The 25,134-nt window shown below is 40.0% G+C and overlaps 1 protein-coding gene across 1 annotated transcript in view; it reads right to left on the bottom strand.

Moving 5' to 3' along the window:
* Window positions 1-25,134, bottom strand: part of LOC134709993 (uncharacterized) — a 162,760-nt gene that overhangs the window by 120,243 nt on the left and 17,383 nt on the right. The window lies entirely within an intron of this gene.

The following is a 25,134-nucleotide window of genomic DNA, read 5'->3' as shown; positions in this document are numbered from 1 at the left end:
GTGGCAAATCACTAGACTCGGTAAAGTAACAAAACTTCCTTTTACAATATGTGCATTGAGTTTGACATCTTCTTTTTGTACTTACCAATATTGAGTAAAATTAACCGTGTGAAACTGCTTGTTATGATTTTTTATATTTTTTTATTTTTTTATTGAAATATAATAAAATGACATTTTTAATGACGTAACAACTCGAAGGGTCATACCTTATGAAGATTATAAAAAGTATTTTAAGAAAATATATTAATTACCCCGCCCATATGAGTATATACCAATATGGTCATGACCATACGCGAATAGTTCAAATACTCATATGGTCCGGAACATATACATTGATTGTACTTCATAAACTGAAATGTTGAAGTAATGTAGGAGAAAGGTTAAAACAATGTTTTTAAACGTTGTTTCAGTAATGCAGGAGAAAGGTCAAATAAATGAAATTTGAACATTGATATGTGAACAAATTATGATGAAAATATCAAAGCACTTGTCTCAGTTAGACCAATAGCTGCTGGCCCTGAATCAACAACCCTACGCAAAGCTTTTTTACCCACTAGGTACACATGATATGCACTTGCCCATGGTTGCCTAGGCCCAAAGACCCAGGTGGGCTAAGTTACGGAACTTTTTTAATTCAAGTTTAAAGTAAGGGAAGGGTGACCTTTCTATCCCCTTTCTTTAAATCATAAAAAAATCCCTACGGCAAAGATTTTGTGCCCAAAAGGTACAATTGTTAGGCATTTGCCTAAACTTGCCTGGACCCTAAGACCCATTTGGGTAAAGTTACAGAACTTTTTAAATTGAGGTCCAGAGTTTGGGTTTGGTGACCCTACCATCCCTCTTCTTTCCTTCATATTATTTTCCCTACGACATAGCTTTTTTGCCAACTTTGTACAAATGATAGACAGTTGCCCAAGGTTGCCTGGGCCCAAAGACCAAGCTTGGTAAAGTAACGGAACTTTTTTAATTGAGGTCCAAATGTGGGAAAGGGTGACCCTACAATCACCTTCTTTTACTTCATGAGATTTTCCCTATGGCAAAGCTTTCTTTTTTGCACAAAAGGTACAAATGATAGGCACTTGCCCAAGGTTGCCTTCGCCCAAAGACCCAGGTGGATAAAGTAACGGAACACTTAAACTTGAGATCAAAAGTTTGGATATGGTGACCCTACAATCCCTTTTCTTTCCTTCATAAAATTTCCCTATAGCAAAGCTTTTTTGCCCAATAGGTTCAAATGATAGGCACTTGCCTAAGGTTACCTGGACCCAAAAACCAAGGTGGGTAAAGTTACGGACCATTTAAAATAAGGAGCAAAAGTTGGGCCAGGCTGACCCTACAATCCCCCTTCTTTCCTTCATAAAATCTTCCGTACGGTAAACTAGGTTCCCCACTAGGTACAATTGATAGGCATTTCCCTAAAGTTGCCTGGACCCAAAGACCAAGTTGGATAAAGTTACGGAACTTTTAAAAATTGAGGTCAAGAGATTGGGTAGGGTGACTCTATCATCCCTCTTCTTTCCTTCATAAATTTTTTCCAACGGCAAACCTTTATTGGCCTCTAGGTACAAATGATAGGCACTTGCCCAAGATTGCCTTGGCCTAAAGACCCTGGTGGGTAAAGTTAAGGAACTTTTTGAATTGAGGTCCAAAATTTGGGTATAGTAACCCTACAATTCCCCTTCTTTCCTTCACAAAATTTCAATACTCAAAGCTTTTTTGCCTACTTTGTACAAATGATAGGCACTTGCCCAAGGTTGCCTGGGCAAAAGGACCCAGTTGTGTTAAGTAACGGAACTTTTTAATTCAGTTTCAAAGTTTGGGTAGCGTAACACTACCATCCACCTTCTTTCCTTCATAAAATTTCCCCTACGGCAAGCTTTTTTAACCACTAGGTACAAATGTGAGGCATGTGCCAAAGGTTGCCTGGGCCCAAAGACCCAGGTGGGTTAAGTTATAAAACTTTTATAAAAGAGGGACGAAAGATACCAAAGGGACAGTCAAACTCGTAAATCTAAAACAAACTGACAACGCCATGGCTAAAAATGAAAAAGACAAACAGAAAAACAATAGTACACATGACACAACATAGAAAACTAAAGAATAAACAACACGAACCCCACCAAAAACTAGGGGTGATCTCAGGTGCTCCGGAAGGGTAAGCAGATTCTGTTCCACATGCGGCACCCGTCGTGTTGCTTATGTGATTACAAATCCGGTAAAAAGTCTAATTCGGTAGGTCAAATTCATGAAAGGGAAGGGGATTGTAGTTACGACGTAAGGAACATATCCGATATCAATTGTGAAAGGGTTATTCCATAACGGTCAACCAACTCGTGATGGCGTCCGTAAAATTTACGAAGGGATGATTTCAACTTCACCATTTGGAACTCTTGGGTTAATAGCTTCCTTGTGAGCAGTAACCCTCTATCAAGAAAATCATGATAGGAAACGCAAGCACGGGAATATCGTATCAATGGGGAGATATATACCCCGTATGCAGGTGCTGCTGGAATGGTGCTACTTAGAAATGGAAAGTTCACAATTGGAAAGCTGAAATCATCTCTTTTGTCGTAAAGTTTTGTCTTCAACCGACCCTCATTGTCAATTTCGAGATTTAAGTCAAGATATGACGCCGACTTAACTGTATCTGTAGTATCCTTTATCTCCAATTCGATGGGATAGATGCGATCCACATAGTTACCAAATTTTGAATTGTTTAGTGAAAGAACGTCATCTATATAGCGGAAAGTAGAGTTAAAGGATATTGCTAACTTCTTATTTTTCTTCCTAAGAAGTTCCTGCATGAAGTCAGCCTCATAATAATAAAGAAACAAGTCAGCAAGTAGAAGGGCACAGTTTGTTCCCATTGGGATGCCGACAGTCTGTTGAAAAACACGTCCTCAGAACGTAACAAATATATTGTCAATCAAGAAATCAAGCATCTTGATAATATCGGTTTCAGAGAATTTTTTGTTTGAATCAGAATGATTCTTTACAAAGTAGGATTTATCCCTTCCTAAGACAAGATACTTGTATCTACGTTGGCCATTCTTTTTTATGAAGCAAAGAAATACCAACTCTTTTAATTTGTCTTTTAGTTTGGAATGTGGAATACTTGTGTAAAGAGTAGAAAAGTCAAATATTTTAATACTGTTACAAGATGATGTTATAATTGATGTCCAAATTTAGGGTAGGTAGACCCTTCCACCCCCCTCCTTTCCTTCATAAACTTTTCCCTACGGCAAATTAAGCTTTTTTGCCAAATAAGCACAGATGATATGGACTTGCCCAAAGTTGCATGGGCCAAAAGACAAAGGTGTCTAAAGTTATGGAACTTTTTTAATTGAGGTTCAAAGTTTGGGAAGGGTGACCCTTCCATCCTCCTCCTTTCCTTCATACATTTTCCCTACCGCAAAGCTTCTTTTTTCCATTAGGAACAAATGATAGGCACTTGCCCAAGGTTGTCTTGCCCTAAAGACCTAGGTGGGTAAAGTTACCGAACTTTCTAAATTGAGGTCCAAGGTTGGAGAAGGGTGACCCTACCATCCCCCTTCCTTCCTTCATAAAATTTTCCCTACGGCAAAGCTTCTTTGCCCACTAGGAACACATGATAGGCACTTGCCTGAGGTTACATGGGCCAAAAGACCCAGGTCGATAAAGTTATAGGACTTTTTAAATTGAGGTCCAAAGTTTGGGTAGGGTGACCCTATCATCTCCATTCTTTCCTTCATAAAATTTTCCTAATGGCAAAGCTTTTTTGCCCAATAGGAACAAATGATAGGCACTTGACTAAGTTTGCCTGGACCCAAAAGAACCAGGTTGGTAGAGTAAAAGAACTTTTTAAATTAAGGTCCATAGTTGGTTCGGGTGACGCTACCATCCCCCTTCTTTAATTCATAAAAAAATTCTCTACGGCAAAGCTTTTTTACCCACTAAGTACAAATGATAGGCACTTGCCCAAGGTTGCCTGGGCCCAAATACCCAGGTGGATAAAGTTACGGAACCGTAAATTGAGGTCCAGAGTTTGGATAGAGTGACCCGTCCATCCCCCTTCTTTCCTGCATAAAATTTTCCATACGGCAAAGCTTCTTTGTCTACTAGGAACAAATTATAGGCACTTGCCGAAGGTTGCATGGGCCAAAAGACCCAGGTTTTTAAAGTTATGGAACTTTTTAAATTGAGGTCCAAAATTTTGGTAGGGTGACCTTTTCCTTCTTCAAATTTTCCTAACGGCAAAGCATTTTTGCCCTCTAGGTACAAATGTGAGGCATTTGGCCAAGGTTGTCTGGTCCCAAACACCCAGGTTGGTAACGTTTTTCCAACTTTCTTAATTGAGGTTCAATGTTGGAGTAGAGTGACCCGACCATCCCCCTTCTTCCCTTCATAAAATTTCCCTACGGCAAAGCTTTTTTAACCACTAGGTACAAATGCTAGGCACTTTCCCAAGGTTGCCCGGGTAATAAGACCCAGGTGGGTTAAGTTTCGAAACTTTTATAGTTGAGGACCAAAGTTAGTGAAGGTATACCCTGCCATCTCACTCCCCTCTTTCATAAAATGTTCCTTACGGCAAAGCTTTTTTGTCTACTACTTACAAAAGTGAGGCACTTGCCTAAGTTTGCGTGTACCCAAAAGAACTAGGTTGGTAGAGTAACGGAACTTTTTTAAGGTCCATAGTTGGGTCGGGTGACGCTACTATCCCCCTTCTTTAATTCATTAAAAAATCCCCACGACAAAGATTATGTCCCGACTATGTACAAATGATATGCACTTGCCCAAGGTTGCCTGGGCCCAAATACACAGGAAGGTAAAGTTACGGAACTTTTCAAATTGAGGTCCAGAATTTGGGTAGGGTGACCCTACCATCCCACTTCTTTCCTTCATATAATTTTTTTAACGGCAAAGCTTTTTTGCCCACTAAGTACAAATATGAGGCATTTGCCCAAGGTTGTCTGGCCCCAAAGACACAGGTGGGTAAAGTTACTGTACTTTCTTAATTGAGGTGCAATGTTTGTCCTGGATCTAAAGACCAAGGTGGGTAAAGTTACGCATTTTTTTTTTAAATGAGGTCCATAGTTGAAATGGGATGACCCTACTATCCCCTTCTTTAATTCATAAAAACATAGGTACAATTGATAGGCACGGCTTATGGTTTCCTCGACCTAAAAACCCAGGTGGGTTAAGTTACGGAACTTTTTTAATTGAAGTCCATAGTTGGGGTGGGGTGACCATACTATCCCCCTTCTGTAATTCATAAAATAATACCCTACGGCCAAGATTTTGTCCCCACTAGGTACAATTGATAGGTACTTACCTAAGGTTGCCTGGATTCAAAGACCAAAGTTGGAAAAGTTACGGAACTTTTTTTTTAGGTCCAAAGTTTGGGTCGAGTGACCCTACCATCTCCCTTCTTTATTTCAAAGCAAAGTCCCTTCGGCTAAGCTTTTGTCAACACTGGGTACACTCGATAGCCAATTGCCTAAGGTTGTCTTGACCTAAAGACACAGGTGGGTAAAGTTACGGATTTTGTGTTATTGTGTTCAAAGTTGGGGTCAGGTGACCTTACGACCCCCCTTCTTTAATTCATAACATAGTCCCTACGACAAAACATTTGTCCAAATTAGGTAAACAAAAGTGTCTACGGCAAAGCTTTAATTCGTGAAAAAAAAATCTGTATGCCAAAATGCTTTGAACCTCACCAAATACATATACAATTGAATAGCACAAAGTTTACCTGATTAGATGATGCATCATAAAGGCAACAGTAGTATACCGCTGTTCAAAACTCATAAATCCATGGACAAAAAACAAAATCGGGGTATCAAACTAAAACCGAGGGAAACGCATTAAATATAAGAGGAGAACAACGACATAACACCGAAACGTAACACACACAGAAACGGACCAAGCATCAGACAAAACACCACGAGAATAACAAATATAACATGAAAACCAAATACATGAATTTGGGATAGACAAGTACCGTGTCACGCCATGTGAGTCAATCATGTCCAAGATGTAACAATAAATCAATATCTTCGATATAGGCAATGCTGACATGATATTATATCGATATCAATGTTTGCTTCAAACATCCATGACACAAACAAACATTACTTACAACTTACAACTCCCGTTAGCGCCATGTGTCGCATAGGGCGGGAATGGAAGCCTTCCATCTGAGTCTGTCTGCTGCTGCTTGTTGTGCTTCTCTCCATGTTCTCCATCCAAATTATGTTCTTCCCTTATCTACCATTCGTCTCCAAGTTTTTTTTTGGTCTTCCTACATTTCTCTTTCCTGGTGGTGTCCATGTCAAGGCGATTCCACAATCATTCCAAGGGTCCATCCTCAGGATGTGACCTATCCAACTCCATCTCCTGATCTTAATGGTGTTGGTTATGCTGCGCATTTTGGCTTTTTGTAGCAGTTCTGTGTTGGATATCATAGTTGGCCAAAATATCTTAAAGATTCTACGCAAGTTCCTGGTGTTGAAGGTGTTAAATCTATCCCCATCTCTCTTGCTTATCTTCCAACATTCTGCCCCATATAGCAACACTGATATCACATTGCTTTTATAAATTTCATTTTGGTGTTTCTACTGTATTGGTTTGATGTCCATATTTTTGGAAAATGACGCAGTCATTGTTCCATAACTGCCGACCTGAACTTCATTACATTGCTCTGCCTACCGCGCTTGGTTTCGTATTTCCTATTTTCCAAACAAACTGGAATCTGCTTGTGTTATCATTATGCATCATTGTGTAGTATTAAAACAGCCAGGACCCAGTTTACACTGGTTTTTGCTTGTATTCCACTACACTCGAACAAAGTGTTGTAGTTTGACGGGAACCAGTTTTAGAATTTGTAAACTACAAAACGTTATCGGTTATTGTTCATTCCGTTTTGGTGTTTCATACCGACTTATATGGTTTGAATAAGCTTAAGACTATTCAAACATTAATGTGATAGGTATATTAAAGATTGTTTTACAAAAGGATTGAACTGTTTTACTTTCAAAGTCGTACTATAGGGATATCTGTCATATACGGATTTCCACTCTCACCGGTTAATTTCTTCTTTTACACGTGCTTTGGAAACTTCCTGTTTAATCGCAAGTTTTAAAATTGTTTTTGAGTGAATTAAACTTATTTTAACAATCATGAAGCGTTCCAGAATCATTTTAAAGCAGTTTCTTCTTCTCTTTGATGATGGAAAATAGGTTTTCTCAAGAAAATACCGCAAACGATCGCAGAGGAATTGAAACGTACAAGTCAAGTCGGCACCTGGTTAAATTGGCATCTAGTCAAATCGGCACCTATTCGACGTCAATTCGGCATCCAATAATATTTGATATAATATTTTCTATTCAATTAATTAATTACTGTTACCAAGTACATAGTGAATATGTTGTTGTGTATTTTGGTAAACCACGGAACGAAAGTGAATATGTAGTGTATAAAGGTAAACAACGAAGCCCTTACCAAAGCTGTTGTTTTAACAATTAGACAATTTGTGTAATTGTAAAAACAAGTCAATTATTAAAATAAAATAGAAAACTATGAGTCCCTTTCAATAAATCAAACTTTCATGCCAAATAATTAGCAAATTTTTAAAAGGTGTTTGTTTTTCAGTAAAGTTTAAACAGCATTAAACCAACAATCCTGTAAAATGCTCAACTGGTTAAAATAATGCAGAAAAATACACAATATCTCATGTATTAGTCCAAATAATTATGACGTCTGGCAAGGCTATTTTATTATTTTTCTGGGACGCCTTCCTACGACGTTCAGGTGCCAATTTAACTAGGTGCCAGTTTGACTAGAATTCTTTGACAAATGTTTGAAACTATCTGAGTTTCATTAGACCTTTGATAGCAGTAACAAAAAGATTATTTACTTAATATTTTGTGGGAGAAGGGGGTTCAGACTGTGTGGCATCAGGTCTGTTTGTGCCCAATACATTTTCGCACCCTACACGTTCGCACATTCACACTCTACTCATTCACGCCCAATTTTAATTCAAATTCAAGTTGAATAATTGGAAAATTATGGTTGTTGTTTTAAATTGCTTTGGTGTAAATACTGAATGTATTTATAGCTTGGTATGAGTAAAACATTGAAGATTTTAAAGGAAAAAACACAAAAGATAATTGTTTTTAACAGCTTGGTCCCATTGATCTGAAACATCGAAACAATAAAACATAGAAACCAAAATATAGCAATCCACTAATATAACCAAAACATGATAAAATTTATTCAACACGCAGAAACAAACATAGTCAGAATCTCACTTCATTTTGAAACAAGTCAATGAAACAAGTTATAGCAATACACTAACCAAAACATGATTAAGAGTTATTCAACACAAAATAAAACGTTGACAAAATACCACTTTATTTAGAAAGGATTATTATTATTTTTAGCAATACCTTTAAAATCCAAAACATAATTAAGATTTATTCAACACAAAAAAAAATTGCTGTCTCACTTTATTTTGAGACAATGACAACAATTATACTTATAAGAAAACACTTGCTTACATAGTTATTAAACACAAAACCATTTAAGATTGGGTGCGAACATGTAGGGTGTGAAAGAGAAAGGGGTGAAAATGAGTGGGCGCAAACGTGAATGGAAGCGAACGGACTCAGATTCAGACTATGTACCAGTGAGAAATATACAAGCCTTTCTACGGTATTTATTTGTACAATTCAGCTAGTCTTGACCTATTCATTTGTCTTAAAAAACTAGCCAGTTGTCACCTTCACTTCACACACACACACATATACGAATATCAATTATATGCTTACGATACATGTTGCATTGTTAAACTAATTACGGTATGTGAAAATCAAGACTTGCATAAAAACTATCCCAATATTAGAGACAGTGGCGTCATTTTTCTTCAGAGCTTTCAGCTCTTTGATTCTTAGCTTATAGTATGCTGCTCTTGCTTTTTTAATTCTATTCCTTATGTCAGATGTTGCATTGTCGTTGGTATCTATGACCGATCCAAGGTATGTGTAGCTGTCTACTATCTCTAGTTCTTCGTTGTTCAATGTAAACGGCTGGATATTGGTTGCCTTTACACACATTATTTTACTCTTTTTCTTGTTTATTTCTAAGCCAGTTGTTTTAGCTAACTTTTGTATATCATCTGTTTTACCTTGCAGCTGTGTTCTTGTTGCTGATAGGAGAGCAATTTCATCTGCAAAATCAAGATCTTCTAATACCTCTAGTCTTCCCCAGTTGTTACCTCGCTTTTTCTATGTTGTTTGCTTCATTGTCCAATCTATAACCAGTAAGAAAAGGAATCCAGACATTACACACCATTGTCTGACTCCTGATTTAATGTGGAACCATTTCGAATGTTTACCCTCATGTTCGACTACACAACTGAAGTGATCATAAAATGCTTGTACCATCCTGAGTATTTTACCTGGGATTCCATAGTTTTCCATGATCTTTTTTAAGGTTTCTCGATGGATAGTGTCAAATGCTCTTCTTAAGTCGATAAAGTTGATAAATAGGGGGCTGTTCCATTCAATGCATTGTTCTATAATATTTCTAAGGATGAATATTTGGTTGATACAGCCTCGACCTCTTCGGAACCCAGCTTGTTCTTTACGCAGTATGTTGTCAATAGCATCTTTAATTCTGTTGATGATGATTCTGCAGAGGACCTTCCCAGGTACAGATAGGAAGGTTATTCCTCTCCAGTTTTCACACTCTTCAAAATTTCCTTTTTTTGAGAGTTTGATTATAATTCCCTTTTGCCAGTCTGTTGGTATTTCTTCCCTGTTCCAATTTTTTTTTTTTTTTTTTTTTTTTTGAAGTAATCATACTTTTTTGATATTTTTACATTTGTTAGTGGATACATCAAATACCGGTACCTTATCCCGGCCTCGTTAACCGTTAGTAGCATATAATTTCCATTTTTTTGTAAATAAATGGCAAGAGACTTTTGCTATTGTGCCTACATCAGTTTTCAACAGTTCAGCTTGTATGCTGTCAATACCTGGAGCCTTACCAAAAACATACCCGGATGTAAATATCAACAATTTTCATAAGACAAAGTCGAATCGATTTCGATTTGATATCGAAGCTTTCTCTATACATCCATCACATAACCATATTTCGATATTGCATGAAGGCTGGATATTTGAAGATCCATTAAAGTGGAATGAAATGTGTGCCGACACATTTTGGCAAACAACGCACAGATATATTTGGTCAGACTATTCAGAAAGCAAACCGCAGTTATCATGACCTTCATGCGAAGTGGGGTTGGGATAGCACACATATATCAGCTTACAGAGATATAACATCTCACGGAAGGAGAAGATATAAATCTGGTAAAACCAACAGTTAATAGAGAAATGTTACCGCCAAGGAAGGAAAATATTAAGTAGCCATTTAAAGCAAACAAAGTGATATGGAAAGCTTTCGATGATGATCTCATTGAAAACATCTTAGAAGCAAAATTAGCAGGAAAATTTGAGAACAGTGACGTCCATTATTTACTTCGTAGGAAAGGAGATATTTTGGGTTGATTACATCTGGGAAAAGAGAAAGAACACGAAGTCAGAGTAACCGCAGACAGTAGAAGAACAGGGATCTGTGAGTGGACTTCAGAAGGTTTAGGAATAGTTAAAGAGATGCTATGGAGTAGGAAAAATTACCTCTACAACTAGACACTGTTACAGTTAAGGAAAAAAACCTGGGGAAAATTTAAAACACTAACAATAGCAATAACACATATACTGGTAACATATATACAGAAATAAAAGGGCAAATGAACGAGTTCAATCCACAACACAACTGTTTCTGTCTATGAAGAGATTATTTGGCGCCAGATGATCTGGTTAATTGGAAAACTCAAAGGATGACGTCAAAGAAAATTTAAAAAAACACACAAAGTGATGAAAGGCGAGAGGAAGATCAGGAAAAATGTAAAAAAACTGGCAACGCCAGAGGAACCAATATAACTACATGTGTTTTTGCAATTGATGAGTCAGAACTGAAGGTTAACAAAGTGCAGGATGTTTTGAAGAAAACAAGAGCAGTAGCAGTGCCATACAGTATATGTTCCAACCTAACCAGACAATTCTAGAAGTTTTTGAGAGTAGTTTGGAGAAGAAGAAAGATGATAGATGCATGATTTAAAACAGATAGATAGTTTATTTCCGAAGGGAGAGAACTCCATGAAAGTTTAGCTGTTTTGAACCATCTCTATACTGAACATCGAGGGTAAAATCCTACCAGCTTTATCAAACAACAACAAGGTTCCTGCTAAGTAATGAATAATGCATAGACCTATCGGTTCATAAATGAGGCATGACAGAGGTATCCGGATGTATTGACCATACTAGTGTTTTGACTCAGATCTCAAGAGAATCAAAGGAAAAGAAAAAGCGACTTTGGCTAGACCTTGCTTTTGTTTACATTGTAGAGGTACTTTGTGACAACCACAACACTACAGGAGTACTTTGATCACATAGAGATAGTATTTACAGTAGGAGATTTCAACACAGCTTGGCCGAGACTATAAGAAGGAATATTAATGGGATGTGCATTGTCCTAGTTTTGTTTACAGCAGCTGTGAATCCTCATTATGAAGTCAGTTGAAAAACCAGGAAGATGACCATTAATGTCATCAGGTAGAAGACAACAACCAATAAGAGCATTTATAGATGACATGACTATTAGTTATTATAAATTAAGAAATGCATCTCCCTCATGCAAAGCTCTGATTCCTTTCACGGATATGGCTATACTTTTTGGACCTTTTGGAATATATATCTCTTGATGTTTTATATAAAATTGAGAATGGAAATGGGGAATGTGTCAAAGAGACAACAACCCAACCATAGAAAAAAAAACAACAGCAGAAGGTCACCAACAGGTCTTCAATGTAGCGATAAATTCCCGCACCCGGAGGCGTCCTTCAGCTGGCCCCTAATCAAATATATACTAGTTCAGTGATAATGAACGGCATACTAATTTCCAAATTGTACACAAGAAACTAAAATTAAAACAATACAATACTAACAAAGATAAAACAATATTAGAACGATTTATCAAAATCAGTTGAAAAAGGCTTAACTCATCAGATAGATACAAATACATATACTAACAATACAATTGAATGTGGTCTGGTACTTGTACATCCTAAAAACAAAAAAAACAAAAGACACTGAGAACAGATCTTATAATACTCGCAGTACTGAACGCTAGTCCAAAGCCACTAACAACTGATAAAAAAAAGCATGTATCTAAGACTAAATTATCAATCAGTACACACCCGACAGCAAATTTATTTAGTATAAAGATGTCATAAACAGTCAGAGAAAAACATGACCTTGTGCAATGCCAAGATAAGGGTATCGATAGATTGTAGATTCATGAAAGTGTATATGTATATAACATAATAGTAATATTTAGTTTCCCTTTAATTTACAGATAACAAAGTCGATATTGAAACCAATAAAAACAATATACAATGATCTAATTACAGTGTTGATTTGGTAAACTTTTAGAACAAGTTTAGTTGGCGGATCGATAAGTTTACCAGGATCTCTTCTTAATTTCCGGACACGGTAAACAATATTTCCATAAATAAGGATGTGTTTTCCCGTTAGAAATAAGTTTCTACAGGTACAGCAAAACTTCAAAACCAAATCTTTATATCTATGGAAGAATTGCGTACAGGTAATTTGTGGTAAAGAAATCCCTGCCTTAATAATTTTACCAGTAGAACATAAATGGAAAGTTTCAAAACATGTTTTGTATTTTTTTTATTTTGGTCGGGTTGTTGTCTCTTTGACACATTCCCCATTTCCATTCTCAATTTTATTTGTTGATGTCCCCTACTACTTTATTTTTTAAAAAATAACAATTTATGTCACATGAATCTACAGTCCCATACTAGAAAAGAAAAACAAATTGTTATTATCAGCTTCATTAACAACATGTTTTTTTTTTCAGTAACAAGAATGCTTATTAAACTATACGGGGTTATTAGGATTGCTTAGTGGAAAATAATAGTTAAAAGTAATATTGTGTATTAATGAATACACATTCACTATCATTTCTAACCTGCCCTACAGGGTGCGTGTTAACTTTTCACGAACATTGATGTCTGTCGTTTGTAATCCGTAGTCGTCCACCGTCGACATTTGTTTACAAAAGACTTAAGTAGTTTCCTCAAAAATGAATCGCTCAACTTAGTATTTATTGTCGTCAGTTGACTGTTTATATTGTGTTGATACATTTCTTTGTTATGTTAAATCATCTGAAGTGTTAACAGTGTTCCTATTATTTTATAACTTTTCAACTAGATAATATGTGCTGTGTGAAATGGCTTTCCTTACTTTCAGCATCCTGTCAAATAGTTCATAAAATAACATTTTCTGTAGATTAAACTTATAGACAATGTATAAACTATTTAGACGATATCCTTTCAACAAAAACGATTCTGAAAACTTACTTGTGTCGAAAACGCAGATTTAATCCTCCTTTTTGTTAAATGAATGAGAACTATATTATCAATGTAGGGTGCGCAACTTTGCTTTTCACCTTACTCCAATTTTGGTGCTCTAAAAAAAGTTCCATAATTTTACCTATTTGCTATGAATTAAATAAGGGGGGATGGTAGGGTCACCTGACCCTAACTTTCGACATCTTAAAAAAAGTTCCGTAACTTTACCCACCTTGGTATTTGGGTCCAGGTAACCTTAGGCAAGTGCCTATCGAGTGTTCTTAATGTGGACAAAATCTTTACCTAGGGACTTTGCTATGAATTAAATAAGGGGGATGGTAGGGTCACCCGACCCCAACTTTGGACCTCTCAAAAAAAGTTCCGTAACTTTACCCACCTGGGTATTTGGGTCCAGGTAACCTTAGGCAAGTACCCATCGAGTGTACCTAGTGTAGACAAAAGCTTTGCCGTAGGGACCTAAATTTGTGCTATGAATTAAATAAGAGGGATGGCAGGGTCACCCGACCCCAACTTTGGACCTCTAAAAAAAGTTCCGTAACTTTACCCACCTAGGTATTTGTGTCCAGACAACCTTAGGCAAGTGCCTATCGAGTGAACCTAGTGTGGACAAAAGCTTTGCCGTAGGGACTTTGCTATGAATTAAATAAGGGGGATGGTAGGGTCACCGACCCCAACTTTGGACCTCTAAAAAAAAGATTCGTAACTTTTCCAAACCTTGGTATTTGGGTCCGGGCAACCTTAGGCAAGTGCCTATAGAGTGTACATAGTGTGGACAAAAGCTTTGCCGTAGGGACTTTGCTTTGAATTAAAGTAAGGGGGATGGTAGGGTCACCCGACCCCAACTTTGAACCTCAAAAAAAAGTTCCATAACTTTACCCACCTGGGTATTTCGGTCCAGGCAACCTTAGACAAGTGCCTATCGAGTGTACCTAGTATGGACAAAAGCTTTCACGTAGGGACTTTGCTATTAATTAAATAAGGGGATAGTAGGGTCACCCGAACCAAACTTTGGACCTCTAAAAAAAAGTTCCGTAACTTTGCTCACCTGGCTATTTTGGTCCAGGCAACCTTAGGTTAGTGCTAATCGAGTGTACCTAGTGTGGACAAATGCTTTGCCTTAGGGACTTTGCTATGAATTAAATAAGAGGAATGTTAGGGTTACCCGACCCCAACTTTGGACCACAAAAAAAAGTTCCGTAACTTAACCCACCTGGATATTTGGATCTGGGCAACCTTAGGCAAGTGCCTATAGAGTGTACCTAGTGTGGACAAAAGCTTTGCCGTATGAACTTTGCTATGAATTAAATAAGGGGGATGGTAGGGTCACCAGACCCCAATTTTGGACCTCAAAATAAAAATTCCATAATTTTACCTACCTGAGTTTACGTTTTTGGGTCCACGCAACCTTAGGTAAGTGCCTGTTGAGTGTTCCTAGTGTTTACAAAAGCTTAACCGTAGAGACTTAGCTATGAATTAAATAAAGGGAATGGTACGGTCACCCGACCCCAACTTTGGACCTCTGAAAAAAAAGTTCCGTAACTTTACCCACCTGGGTATTTGGGTCCAACAACCTTAGGCAAGTGCCTATCGAGTGTAACTAGTGTGGACAAACGTTTTTCCGTAGGGACTTTACTATGAATTAAAAAATGGGGATGGCAGGGTCAACCGACCCCAACTTTGGACCTCTAAAAAAAGTTTTGTTACTTTCCCCACCTGGGTATTTTGGTCCAGGCAACCTTAGGCAAGTCCCTATCGAGTGGTCTTAGTGTGGACAAAAGCTTTGCCGTATGGACTTTGCTATTAATTAAATAAGGGGATAGTAGGGTCACCCGACCCCAACTTTGGACCTCTAAAAAAAAGTTCCGTAACTTTACCCACCTGGGTATTTGGGTCCAGGCAACCTTAGGTTAGTGCTAATCGAGTGTACCTAGTGTGGACAAATGCTTTGCCTTAGGGACTTTGCTATGAATTAAATAAGAGGAATGTTAGGGTTACCCGACCCCAACTTTGGACCACAAAAAAAAGTTCCGTAACTTAACCCACCTGGATATTTGGATCTGGGCAACCTTAGGCAAGTGCCTATAGAGTGTACCTAGTGTGGACAAAAGCTTTGCCGTATGAACTTTGCTATGAATTAAATAAGGGGGATGGTAGGGTCACCAGACCCCAATTTTGGACCTCAAAATAAAAATTCCATAATTTTACCTACCTGAGTTTACGTTTTTGGGTCCACGCAACCTTAGGTAAGTGCCTGTTGAGTGTTCCTAGTGTTTACAAAAGCTTAACCGTAGAGACTTAGCTATGAATTAAATAAAGGGAATGGTACGGTCACCCGACCCCAACTTTGGACCTCTGAAAAAAAAGTTCCGTAACTTTACCCACCTGGGTATTTGGGTCCAACAACCTTAGGCAAGTGCCTATCGAGTGTAACTAGTGTGGACAAACGTTTTTCCGTAGGGACTTTACTATGAATTAAAAAATGGGGATGGCAGGGTCAACCGACCCCAACTTTGGACCTCTAAAAAAAGTTTTGTTACTTTCCCCACCTGGGTATTTTGGTCCAGGCAACCTTAGGCAAGTCCCTATCGAGTGGTCTTAGTGTGGACAAAAGCTTTGCCGTATGGACTTTGCTATTAATTAAATAAGGGGATAGTAGGGTCACCCGACCCCAACTTTGGACCTCTAAAAAAAAGTTCCGTAACTTTACCCACCTGGGTATTTGGGTCCAGGCAACCATAGCCAAGTGCATATCGAGTGTACCTAGTAATGACAAAAGCTTTGCCGTAGGGAATTTGCTATGAATTAAATAAGGGGACTGGTAGGGTCATCCGACCCCAACTTTGGACCTCTAAAAAAAAGTTCCGTAACTTTGCTCACCTGGCTATTTTGGTCCAGGCAACCTTAGGTTAGTGCTAATCGAGTGTACCTAGTGTGGACAAATACTTTGCCTTAGGGACTTTGCTATGAATTAAATAAGAGGAATGTTAGGGTTACCCGACCCCAACTTTGGACCACAAAAAAAGTTCCGTAACTTAACCCACCTGGATATTTGGGTCCGGGCAACCTTAGGCAAGTGCCTATAGAGTGTACCTAGTGTGGACAAAAGCTTTGCCGTAGGAACTTTGCTTTGAATTAAATAAGGGGGATGGTAGGGTCACCAGACCCCAATTTTGGACCTCCAAATAAAAATTCCATAATTTTACCTACCTGAGTTTACGTTTTTGGGTCCACGCAACCTTAGGTAAGTGCCTGTTGAGTGTTCCTAGTGTTGACAAAAGCTTTACCGTAGGGACTTAGCTATGAATTAAATAAAGGGAATGGTACGGTCACCCGACCCCAACTTTGGACCTCTGAAAAAAAAGTTCCGTAACTTTACCCACCTGGGTATTTGGGTCCAACAACCTTAGGCAAGTGCCTATCGAGTGTAACTAGTGTGGACAAACGTTTTTCCGTAGGGACTTTACTATGAATTAAAAAATGGGGATGGCAGGGTCAACCGACCCCAACTTTGGACCTCTAAAAAAAGTTTTGTTACTTTCCCCACCTGGGTATTTTGGTCCAGGCAACCTTAGGCAAGTCCCTATCGAGTGGTCTTAGTGTGTACAAAAGCTTTGCCGTAGGGACTTTGCTATTAATTAAATAAGGGGATAGTAGGGTCACCCGACCCCAACTTTGGACCTCTAAAAAAAAGTTCCGTAACTTTACCCACCTGGGTATTTGGGTCCAGGCAACCATAGGCAAGTGCATATCGAGTGTACCTAGTAATGACAAAAGCTTTACCGTAGGGAATTTGCTATGAATTAAATAAGGGAACTGGTAGGGTCATCCGACCCCAACTTTGGACCTCTAAAAAAAAGTTCCGTAACTTTGCTCACCTGGCTATTTTGGTCCAGGCAACCTTAGGTTAGTGCTAATCGAGTGTACCTAGTGTGGACAAATACTTTGCCTTAGGGACTTTGCTATAAATTAAATAAGAGGAATGTTAGGGTTACCCGACCCCAACTTTGGACCACAAAAAAAGTTCCGTAACTTAACCCACCTGGATATTTGGGTCCGGGCAACCTTAGGCAAGTGCCTATAGAGTGTACCTAGTGTGGACAAAAGCTTTGCCGTAGGAACTTTGCTTTGAATTAAATAAGGGGGATGGTAGGGTCACCAGACCCCAATTTTGGACCTCCAAATAAAAATTCCATAATTTTACCTACCTGAGTTTACGTTTTTGGGTCCACGCAACCTTAGGTAAGTGCCTGTTGAGTGTTCCTAGTGTTGACAAAAGCTTTACCGTAGGGACTTAGCTATGAATTAAATAAAGGGAATGGTACGGTCACCCGACCCCAACTTTGGACCTCTGAAAAAAGTTCCGTAACTTTACCCACCTGGGTATTTGGGTCCAACAACCTTAGGCAAGTGCACATCGAGTGTAACTAGTGTGGACAAACGTTTTTCCGTAGGGACTTTACTATGAATTAAAAAAGGGGGATGGCAGGGTCAACCGACCCCAACTTTGGACATCTTAAAAAAGTTTTGTAACTTTCCCGACCTGGGTATTTTGGTCCAGGCAACCTTAGGCAAGTCCCTATCGAGTGTTATTAGTGTGGACAAAAGCTTTGCCGTAGGGACTTTGCTATGAATTAAAAAAGGGAGATGGTACGGTCACCCGACCCCAACTTTGGACTTCTGAAAAAAATGTTTCGTAATTTTACCCAACTGGGTATTTGGGTCCAGGCAAACTTAGGCAAGTGCCTATTGAGTGTACCTAGTGTGGACAAAGCTTTTCCTTAGGGACTTTGCTATAAATAAATAAGGGGGTGGTAGGGTCACCCGACCCAAACTTTAGACCTCTGAAAAAAGTTTTGTAACTTTCCCCACCTGGGTACTTGGGTCCAGGCAACCTTAGGCAAGTGCCTATCGAGTGTTCCTAGTTTGGACAAAAGCTTTGCCGTAGGGACTTTGCTATGAATTAAATAAGGGGGATGATAGGGTCACCAGATACCAACTTTGGACATCTGAACTTTTACCTACCTGAGTTTACGTATTTGGGTCCAGGCAAGCTTAGGCAAGTGCCTATCGAGTGTTCCTAGTGTTGACAAAAGTTTGCCGTAGGGACTTTGTTATGAATTAAATAAAGGGGATGGTACGGTCTCCGACCCCAACTTTGGACCTCTGAAAAAAAAGTTCCGTAACTTTACCAACCTGGGTATTTGGGTCCAGACAACCTTAGGCAAGTGCCTATTGATTGTACCTAGAGTTGACAAAAGCTTTGCCGTAGGGATTTTGCTATGAATTAAATAAGGGGGATGGTGGCGTCACTAGACCCCAACTTTGGACCTCTAAAAAAAGTTTTGTAACTTTACCCACCTGGGTATTTGGTTCCAAGCAACCTTAGGCAAGTGCCTATCGAGTGTACCTAGTTTGGACAAAAGCTTTGTTATAGGGACTTCACTATAAATTAAAAAAGGGGGATGGTATGGTTACCCACCCCAACTTTGGACCTTTGAAATAAAGTTCCGTAACTTTACCCACCTGAGTATTTGGTTCCAGGCAACCTTAGGCAAGTGACTATCAAGTGTTCCTAGTGTTGACAAAAGCTTTGCCGTAGGGACTTTGCTATGAATTAAATAAAGGGGACAGTACGGTCACCCGACCCCAAATTTGGACCTCTGAAAAAAAAGTTCCGTAACTTTACCCACCTGAGTATTTGTGTCCAGACAACCTTAGGCAAGTGCCTATCGAGTGTACCTAGTAAGGACAAAAGCTTTGTCGTAGGGACTTCACTAAAAAAAGTTCCGTAACTTTGCTCACCTGGCTATTTGGGTCCAGGCAACCTTAGGTTAGTGCTAATCGAGTGTACCTAGTGTGGACAAATGCTTTGCCTTAGGGACTTTGCTATGAATTAAATAAGAGGAATGTTAGGGTTACCCGACCCCAACTTTGGACATCTGAAATAAAGTTCCGTAACTTTATCCACCTGGGTATTTGGGTCCAGGCAACCTTAGGCAAGTGCCTATCGAGTGTTCCTAGTGTTGACAAAAGCTTTGCCGTAGGGACTTTGCTATGAATTAAATAAAGGGGATGGTACGGTCACCCGACCCCAAATTTGGACCTCTGAAAAAAAAGTTCCGTAACTTTACCCACCTGAGTATTTGTGTCCAGACAACCTTAGGCAAGTGCCTATCGAGTGTACCTAGTGTGGACAAAAGCTTTGCCGTAGGGACTTTGCTATGAATTAAATAAGGGGATGGTAGGATTAACCGACCCCAACTTTGGACCTCTGAAAAAAAAGTTCCGTAACTTTACCAACCTGTGTATTTGGTTCCAGGAAACCTTAGGCAAGTGCCTATCGAGTGTACCTAGTTTGGACAAAAGCTTTGTCATAGGGACTTTGCTATGAATTAAATAAGGGGGATGGTAGGGTCAACCGACCCAAAGTTTGGACCTTTAAAAAAAGTTTTGTAACTTTACCCACCTGTGTATTTGGTTCCAGGCAACCTTAGGCAAGTGCCTATCGAGTGTACCTAGTTTGGACAAAAGCTTTGTCATATGGACTTCAATATGAATTAAAAAGGGGGATGTTACGGTCACCCGACCCCAACTTTGAACCTCTGAAATAAAGTTCCGTAACTTTACCCACCTGGGTATTTGGGTCCAGGCAACGTTAGGTAAGTGCGTATCGAGTGTACATAGTGTGTACAAAAGTTTCGCCGTAGGGATTTTGCTCTGAATTAAATGAGGGGATGGTAGGGTCACCCGACTCCAACTTTGGACCTCTCAAAATAAAGTTCCGTAACTTTACAAACTTGGGTTTTTAGGTCAAGTCAAGCTCATGCAATTGCCTATCGAGTTTACCTAGTGTGGACAAAAGTTTTGCCGTAGGGACTTTGCTATGAATTAAATAAGAGGGACGGTAGGGTCACCCGATCCCAACTTTGGACCTCTAAAAAAAAATTCCGGAACTTTACCAACCTGGGTATTTAGGTTCAGGCGACCTTAGGCAAGTGCCTATCGAGTGTACCTAGTGTGGACAAAAGCTTTGCCGTATGGACTTTGCTATGAATTAAATAAAGGAGAAGATAGGGTCACCCGACCCCAACTTTGGACCTCTAAAAAAAAAATTTCCATAACTTTACCTAACTATGTATTTGGTTCCAGGCAACCTTAGGCAAGTGTCTATTGAGTGTTCCTAGTGTGGACAAAAGCTTTGCCGTAGTGACATTGCTATGAAATACATAAGGGGGATGATAGGGTCACCCGAACACAACTTCCAAAAAAAAAACTTTACCCACCTGGATCTTTAGGCCCAAGCGCTCTTATGCAATTGCCTATCGAGTGTACTTAGTGTGGTTAAAAGCTTTGCCGTAAGGACTTGGCTATAAATTATAGAATGGGGAGGGTAGGGTCACCCGACCCCAAATTTGGACCTCCGAAAAAAAAATCTGAAACTTAAACCACATGGATCTTTGGGCCAGGCAAGCTCAGGCAATTGCCTATCGAGTGTTCCTAATGTGGTAAAAAGCTCTGCCGTATAGAATTGGCTATGAATAAAAGAAGGGGAGGGGAGGGTCACCCGACCCCAACTTTGGACCTTCAAAAAAAATCCGTAACTATACCCACCTGGATCTTTGGGCCCAAGCAAGCTTATGCAATTGCCTATCGAGTGTACCTAGTGTGGTTAAAAGCTTAGCCGAAGGGACTTGGCTATAAATTAAAGAAGGGGGAGGGTAGGGTCACCCGACCCCAAATTTGGACCTCCGAAAAAAAAATCCGTAACTTAAACCACATGGATCTTTGGGCACAGACAAGCTTAGGCAATTGCCTATCGAGAGTATCTAGTGTGGTTAAAAGCTTTGCAGTAGGGACTTGGATATGAATTAAAGAAGGGGGAGGGTAGGGTCACCCGACCCCAAATTTGGACCTCCGGAAAAAAGCATCCGAAACTTTAACCACATGGATCTTTGCGCGCAGGCAAGCTTAGACAATTGCCTATCGAGTGTACCTAATGTGGTTAGAAGCTTTACTGAAGGGACTTTGCTATGAATAAAAGAAGGGGAAGGGTAGGGTCACCCGACCCCAAATTTGGATCTCCGAAAAAAAAAATCTGTAACTTTAAATACATGGATCTTTGGGCCTAGGCAAGCTTAGGCAATTGCCTATGGAGTGTACCTAGTGTGGATCAAAGCTTTGCCGTAGGAACTTGGCTATGAATTAAAGACGGGGGAGGGTAGGGTCACCAGACCCCAACTTTGGACCTCCGAAAAAAAATATTCCGTAACTTTACCCACCTGGATCTTTGAGCCAAGGCAAGCTTATGCAATTGCCTTTCGAGTGTAACTAGTGTGGTTAAGTGCTTTGCCATAGGGACTTGGCTATGAATTAAAGAAGGGGGAGGGTAGGGTCACCTGACCCCAACTTTGGATCTCCGAACAAAAATTCCGCAACTTAACCAACCATGATCCTTGGGCCCAGGCAAGCTTAGGCAATTGCCTATCGAGTGTTTCTAGTGTTGTTTAAAGCTTTGCAGTAGGGACATGGCTATGAATTAAAGAAAGGGAAGGGTAGGGTCACCCGACCCAAACTTTGGACCTCCGAAAAATAAATTCCGCAACTTAACCCACCATGATCTTTTGGCCCAGGCAAGCTTAAGCAAATGCCTATCGAGTGTTTCTAGTGTTCTTTAAAGCTTTGCAGTAGGGACATGGCTATGAATTAAAGAAGGGGGAGGGTAGGGTTACCCGACCCCAAATTTGGACCTCCGACAAAAATATCCGAAACTTTAACCACATGGATCTTTGGGGCCAGGCAAGCAAAGGCAATTGCCTATCGAGTGTACCTAATGTGGTTAGAAGCTTTGCCGAAGGGACTTGGCTATAAATTGAAGAAGGGTGAGGGTAGGGTCACCCGACCCCAACTTTGGACCTCCGAAAAAAAATCCGTAACTTAACCCACAATGATCTTTGGGCCCAGGCAAGCTAAGGCAATTGCCTATCGAGAGTATCTAGTGTGGTTAAAAGCTTTGCAGTAGGAACTTGGCTATGAATTAAAGAAGGGGAAGGGTAGGGTCACCCAACCCCAAATTTGGACCTCCGAAAAAAAAATTCCGAAACTTTAACCGTATGGATCTTTGGGCCCAGGCAAGCTTATGCAATTGCCTATCGAGTGTACCTAGTGTGGTTAAAAGCGTTGCCGTAGGGACTTGGCTATAAATTAAAGAAGGGGGTGGGTAGGGTCACCCGACCCCAAATTTGGACCTCCGAAAAAAAAAATCCGAAACTTAAACCACATGAATCATTGGGCCAGGCAAGCTTAGACAATTGCCTATCGAGTGTCCCTAATGTGGTTAGAAGCTTTGCCGAAGGGACTTGACTATAAATTAAAGAAGGGGGAGGGTAGGGTCACCAGACCCCAACTTTAGACCTCCGAAAAAAAAAATCCGTAACTTAACCCACCATGATCTTTGGGCACAGACAAGCTTCTGCAATTGCCTATCGAGAGTATCTAGTGTGGTTAAAAGCTTTGCAGTAGGGACTTGGCTATGAATTAAAGAAGGGGGAGGGTAGGGTCACCCGACCCCAAATTTGGACCTCCGGAAAAAAACATCCGAAACTTTGACCACATGGATCTTTGGGCGCAGGCAAGCTTAGACAATTGCCTACCGAGTGTACCTAATGTGGTTAGAAGCTTTACCGAAGGGACTTGGCTATGAATTAAAGAAGGGGAAGGGTAGGGTCACCCGACCCCAAATTTGGATCTCCGAAAAAAAAAATCTGTAACTTTAAATACATGGATCTTGGGGCCTAGGCAAGCTTAGGCAATTGCCTATGGAGTGTACCTAGTGTGGATAAAAGCTTTGCCTTAGTGACTTGGCTATTAATTAAAGACGGGGGAGGGTAGGATCACCCGACCCCAAATTTGGACCTCCGAAAAAAAAAAATCGTAAATTTACCCACCTGGATCTTTAGGCCGAGACAAGCTGAGGCAATTGCCTATCGAGTGTTTCTAGTGTGGTTAAAAACTTTGCTGTAGCGACTTGGCGATGAATTAAAAAAGGGGGTGGTACGGTCACCCGACCCCAACTTTGAACCTCTGAAATAAAGTTCCGTAACTTTACCCACCTGGGTACTTGGGTCCAGGCAACCTTAGGCAAGTGCCTATCGAGTGTACATAGTGTGTACAAAAGCTTTGCCGTAGGGATTTTGCTATGAATTAAATGAGGGGATGGTAGGGTCACCCGACCCCAACTTTGGACCTCTAAAAATAAAGTTCCGTAACTTTACCCAACTGGGTTTTTAAGTCCAGTCAAGCTCAGACAATTACCTATCGAGTGTACCTAGTGTGGACAAAAGCTTTGCCGTAGGGACTTTGCTATGAATTAAATAAGAGGGATGGTAGGGTCACTCGATCCCAATTTTGGACCTCTTAAAAAAAAGTTCCGTAACTTTACCCACCAGGGTATTTAGGTCCAGGCAACCTTAGGTAATTGCCTTTCGAGTGTACCTTGTGTGGACAAAAGCTTTGCCGTATTGACTTTGATATGAATTAAATAATAAGGATGGTAGGGTAACTCGACCCCAACTTTGGACCTCTAAAAAAAAGTTCCGTAACTTTACCCACCTGGGTATTTGGGTGCAGGCAACCTAAGGCAATGCCTATCGAGTGTACCTAGTATGGACAAAAGCTTTGACGTAGGGACTTTGCTATGAATTAAATAAGGGAGGAGATAGGGTCACCCGACCCCAACTTTGGACCTCTAAAAAAAAAGTTCCATAACTTTACCTAACAATGTATTTGGTTCCAGGCAACCTTAGGCAAGTGTCTATTGAGTGTTCCTAGTGTGGACAAAAGCTTTGCCGTAGGGACATTCCTATGAATTAAAGAAGGGGGAGGGTAGGGTTACCCGACCCCAAATTTGGACCTCCAAAAAAAAATTCCGTAACTTTACCCACCTGGATCTTTGGGCCCAGGCAACCTTATGCAATTGCCTATCGAGTGTACCTAGTGTGTTTAAACACTTTGCCATAGGGACTTAGCTATGAATTAAAGAAGGAGGAGGGTAGGGTCACCCGACCCCAACTTTGGACCTCCAAAAAAAGTTTTGTAACGTTACCCACCTGGGTATTTGGGTCCAGGCAAGCTTAGACAATTGCCTATCGGGTGTACATAGTGTTGTTTAAAGCTCTGCTTATGGACTTGGCTATGAATTAAAGAAGGGGAGGAGAGGGTCACCCGACCCCAACTTTGGACCTCCAAAAAAAAAATCCGTAACTTTACCCACCTGGATCTTTAGGCCCAAGCAATCTTATGCAATTGCCTATCGAGTGTACCTAGTGTGGTTAAAAGCTTTGCCGTAAGGAATTGGCTATAAATTAAAGAATGGGGAGGGTAGGTTCACCCGACCCCAAATTTGGACCTCCGAAAAAAAAATCTGAAACTTTAACCACATGAATCTTTGGGCCAGGCAAGCTTAGGCAATTGCCTATCGAGTGTTCCTAATGTGGTTAAAAGCTTTACCGAAGGGACTTGGCTATGAATTAAAGAAGGGGAAAGGTAGGGTCACCCGACCCCAAATTTGGATCTCCGAAAAAAAAATCTGTAACTTTAAATACATGGATCTTGGGGCCTAGGCAAGCTAAGGCAATTGC

Source organism: Mytilus trossulus, chromosome 3 (assembly GCF_036588685.1).
Source record: "Mytilus trossulus isolate FHL-02 chromosome 3, PNRI_Mtr1.1.1.hap1, whole genome shotgun sequence".
Taxonomy (NCBI): domain Eukaryota; kingdom Metazoa; phylum Mollusca; class Bivalvia; order Mytilida; family Mytilidae; genus Mytilus; species Mytilus trossulus.
The sequence above is the reverse complement of the archived record's forward strand: the minus strand, read 5'-3'. Positions and strand labels throughout refer to the sequence as shown.